Below are 5,033 nucleotides of genomic sequence, written 5' to 3'. Positions count from 1 at the left end.
CCCCGCCGCAGCCGGAAGTGGCGCTGGGGGCGGGGCCGGGGCGTAGCAGCGGCGGCGGCAGGTGAGTGAGCGTGGCTTGGCCCCTTGCGCGCCCGCCGGGCCCCCCTCCTCGCTCTCGGACGCTCTCCGGGCCTCGGCGACCCCGGCCTCGCGCCTCTGCCGCGGGGTCTGACCCGCTGGAGACCCGCCGCGGGGGCCGGGGCAGCTTCTGAAGTGGGAAGAGTGCGGTGCGGCGGGAAGTCCGTCTGGACGCCTGTGGCCGGCGTCGCGGGGAGGTGACCGCCGCCTGCAGACGTCCAGAGGGTCTGCCCCGAGCAGACCGGCGTGGTCCAGGGCGGGTACTCAGGCCGCTGCGGGCTCTCCCGGAGGCGCTCGTCCTGCCCGAGCCTCCGCTCCACGGTGAGCGCGCAGTGTCTGTCCTCGAAGGCGACCGTTCTGCAGGAGGACTCATGATAGATACGCAAAGTGGGGAAAGTGCGAAAGAAAAGTGCAGCGCAGGGAAGGGGGAGACGGTGGAGACGGCCCTGGCTCCCGTGCACATGTATCTGGGCACTGCGCCAGAGCTGAGTTCTCGTTGCACTGATTGCGATGCTTTTTGCTTCAGATGTCAAGAATCCATGAAGACTAGTTCAAGCAATGGGAGGATTTCACTGGCTTTCATTCTGGAAAGTCCAGACACCAGGAATAGGATGGGGTCAAGGGCTTGAATGGGATCATCAGGATTCAGGAATGATGGGGGATGTCTTATTAGTCCACCCACTCATATGCCTCCTGCCCAGTTTCCCTCTGTGTTGGCTTTTTGTAACAAATTAACACAAAGTTAATGGGTTAAAACAACAGTTATCATCTAACAGTTTTTGTGGGTCAGGAATTCAGCAGGGGCTTACCTAGGTGATTATGGCTCAGGGTCTTCCATGGTTTGCAGGCGAGGTGTTGGCCGGGGTCGCGATTATCTAAAACTTGATTGGGCTGGAGGGTCTGATTCCAAGGTGGCTCATTCACGTCACTGGAGGCCTTGCTGGCTGTTGGCAGGAACCTTTTTTTCCTTGCCTCAGGAAAGACCAATGTAGTCACGTGGTAGTTGTCTTCCTTCAGAGCAAGTCATCTGAGAGAGAGAGAGGGAAAGGTGGAAACCACAATACCTTTTATGACCTAGTTTGGGGATTCTAACACTATTTCTTCCATCACATACTATTTGTTAGTGTTACTAAATACAAAGGATTTCATTTTCTGAAGGGAGGCATATCAAATAGTTTGTGAACATATTTTAAAATCATTATACAGCTCTGAGCCCAGTTCTGGCCAAATCATGATGATGAGTATTTGGGGGTAGTTGGGTAAGGGAGAAGTGGGAGGGAATGGAACCAATTTTTTCTGTATTTTGTATGTTTGTTTCAACATGTAACCAACCAATGTCTTGTCAATATAGTCAGCTGATCCATCGACCTCAAAAAAATAAACTACCATACATACCCATTATTACTCCTGTTTTCTAGCTGTAGTTCTGGACCTAATATACATTTGGGCCCTAATCTCTGTGAATCTAAGTAGTTAATTAGGCCTGGGTAGGGAGTCTTCCCCAAAGTGGCCCAGAACCACATTGTCCGAGCACGTGGGAAAGTGGATTTCCCCAAGGAAAATCAATGTGCTGTTACTAGAGAGAGAGAAGGAATGGATGGATGTCAGGTGGTCAGAGTAACCCTCACATCTGATATATACCATCTATTTTTGATCAGCTTTTTAAAAAATTTTTTTTATTGAATCAAAATTGATTGTACATATTTTTGGGTTTCAACATTGAGATATGTTGATCAAATCAATATTACTAGCATATATATTGTTACAAATTATAATTATTCTTTATGCCCCTTGTCCAATCCCTCCTCATCCCCCTTTCTCTCTCCCTCCCCTCCTCCTGCCTCTAATCACCCTAAATTTCTTCTCTCCCTCTGAAAGAATAATGGTCACTGTTGATTTGCTGCCCAAATGATCTGTCCAATGCTGAGAGGCACGATCAGGTCCCCCAATACCATCATATATCATAGAGCAGATGTCTCTTCCATCACTCACTATGAAATGGGCTCTGTGGAGACAGACATCCTCCTCCTTTCTTTATCTCTGCTGATGACTTTCCTTGTGTAAACTCACTTCGGTGGTTGGTGGACCATCTGCGTGGTGGTTGTGGCATTTAGCTACCTTTGCGGCAGCCATGGTTATAGAGGTAGCTATGGTGGGCCACCCACATAGAGGAGATGTTTTTGGCCTGCTCTGTGGTGCTGGCAGTGTGCCTGGTTGTGGAGAGTGTCTGATCCCCAGTTCCATGCCCTGGGTCGCCGAGTGGGTCCCAAGGCACTGGCATGGTGTGCCTGGTTGTGGGAGGGGGGTCCAGTCCCATTCTCCATGCCCCAGATTCCCAAGTGGGCTCCGAGGTGCTGGCATGGGGTACCTGGTTGTGGGAGGGGGACTCCGGTCCCAGGCTCCCTACCCTGTGTCCCTGGGTGGGCCCTGAGGTGCTGGCATGGTGTGCCTAGTTGTGGGAGAGGAGTCCAGTCCCCTTCTCCATGCCTCGGACCCCTGGGCAGGGCCCTGATGTGCTGTCCCAGAGTGCCTGGTTATGGGGGGATCCAGTCCCCAGCTCCTTACCCCAGGTCCGTAGGTGGGCCCGAGGCACTGGTGCAGTGTGCCTGGTTGTGGGAGGGGGGTCTGGTCCCTAGCTCCATACCACGGGTCCCCTTGTGGGCCCCGGGGCACTGGCACGGTGTGCCTGGTTGTGGGAGGGGGTTCTGGTCCCCTTCTCCATGCCTCAGGCCCCTGGGCAGTGCCCTGATGTGCTGTCCCTCTGATTAGCTTTTAAAAGTCTGCTCCTGCAAGCTGTAGATTTCAAAACATATGGTTAATGAATGTGTTAATAAATTACTTCCAAGAAAAGTTGATTAGCAGAGTACAGCAAGAAATGGACACTTATTCAGACATGTGAATGTGTGTGTTTATTTTACACCAGGCACTATGCTTTGTCTTCAGGAAGCAAAGACAGTAAAAGCAAGTCTGTGCCCTCAAGTTTCTCATGTGGCTCAGCGAGTACAGGGCAGAGTGAGGGGCACAGAAAGCTCGAGGAGCATGAGACAGGGTAAGTTGGGCTTTGAAGACACGCATGAGTTTCTAGATGAAAAAGGGCAGATGAAATAGCATGTGCACAAGAACAGCAGTGTGACTTGGGGATCCATTGGCTGGAGCAAGTGTTGGCAGGGATGACACTGGAGAGGTGGGCAGGAGCCAGGTGGTGAGAAGACCTGGAGCTAAGCTAGGGTGTTCAAGCCTTGTTCTAAAGTTGTGATGAGTCATTCAAGAATTTTAAGCAGGAGAATGACATAATCAGGAATGATTTTTTTTTTTTTTTTTTTTTTTTTTAAAATGACCGGGAAGGGGATCTCAACCCTTGGCTTGGTGTTATCAGCACCACTCTCAGCCAGTGAGCAAACCGGCCATCCCTATATAGCATCCGAACCCGTGGCCTTGGTGTTATCAGCACCGCACTCTACCAAGTGAGCCACAGGCCGGCCTAGGAAAGATTTTAAGAAAGATGTCTCTTGCAGCATCAAGGCAGGAAGATTTGAGGGGACTACAGAAATCCGGGTGAGAAGTTGTAAGAATATGACCTAAAGCAGTGGTTGTTGAAAGGAGGGGCTAAAATGAAGAGACAGATAAGGATCTACAGGATTTATTGGATGTTTCAAAATGTACTGTGTGTCTCACTCAAAATTGATCTTTAAAAAACCCACAGACTTGGTAAGTTTTGTTCCCACTCCCGCTTTTTTTTTTTCTGACCGGTAAGGGGATCGCAACCCTCCGCACAGTGTCGTCCACACCACACACAGCCAGCGAGCACCCACTCCCACTTTGTAAAGTTCTTCATGGAACTTAGGCTATAAAGATGTTTAAAAAAATGCTGACTTCTAACCAAATAACGAGGAAACAGATGCTGAGAGATCAAATGGCTTATCCCTGAAGTGGAGCAAATTTAAAAATAATCAGAGATGGGGCGAGGGAGGAAGTGTGCTGACATATAGGTGAAAATGATTGACTATATGTTGATAATTGTCAAAAGAGGTAATGGGTACATGGGTCTGGTGTTCTCCACTTTTGTGAATGTTTAAACGTTTACATTATGAAAGGTTTTTAAAATTATGATTTTAAGAAAGCAAATTGAAGCTAAGGCCTCCTCATCTTGTAAAGTTGATCAAAAGTGATCAATTAGAGTTACATTTTATCTTTTTCAAGAGCTTTTAAAGCTCTACCCCTCACTCCCCAGGGTGAGGACAAGAATGAACTGCACTGATTTGTGGGGGAGTCCCAGGAAACAAAATCTTCCTGAGAATTCAGGAAAGAGGCTTACTCCATGTTATTTTCTGGAGAAACATACAAAACTTATTCTGGGTAGTCGTTGCTATTCTGAAATGCAGATAGCTGTTTACATAAGCTATCCTCAATTACTTTAAAAGTTTTCAGTTATGTAAAGGAAAGGAGCTTGTGTTGAGGTTTTTGAGTGCTGATTGCATGTGCCGTGATACTTTTGCCTTTGTTGGGGAACCATGACCTTAAAATTTGTTCTCATTCGAAAAAATGATTATGGGTCTCTTTGTCTTGAAATTCTTCTTGGTGAAAAGAGGAAATCGTTGTTCACTGTAAACAATTGAACACTGTAGCTGTCATTGTCTAACATCTGCTTTGCTCAGCTGAAAAACCGAATGCTGTGTAGTTGGTTATCATGGGTGTCTCTCTCAAATACTTCTTGTTGAATTGCTATCAAAATACATGGACTTCAGGGCCGGCCCGTGGCTCACTCGGGAGAGTGCGGTGCTGATAACACCAGGGCCACAGGTGCAGATCCCTGTATAGGGATGGCCAGTTAGCTCACTGGGTGAGCATGGTGCTGACAACACCAAATCAAGTGTTGGGATCCCCTTACCGGTCATCTTTTTTTTTTTTTTTTTTTTTTTTTTTTTTTTTTTTTTTTTTTTTTTTTTTTTTTAAAA

The sequence above is a fragment of the Galeopterus variegatus genome, unplaced genomic scaffold, assembly GCF_000696425.1.
Source record: "Galeopterus variegatus unplaced genomic scaffold, G_variegatus-3.0.2 Scaffold5407, whole genome shotgun sequence".
NCBI classification, from domain to species: Eukaryota; Metazoa; Chordata; class Mammalia; order Dermoptera; family Cynocephalidae; genus Galeopterus; species Galeopterus variegatus.
Note: the sequence above shows the minus strand (reverse complement) of the source record.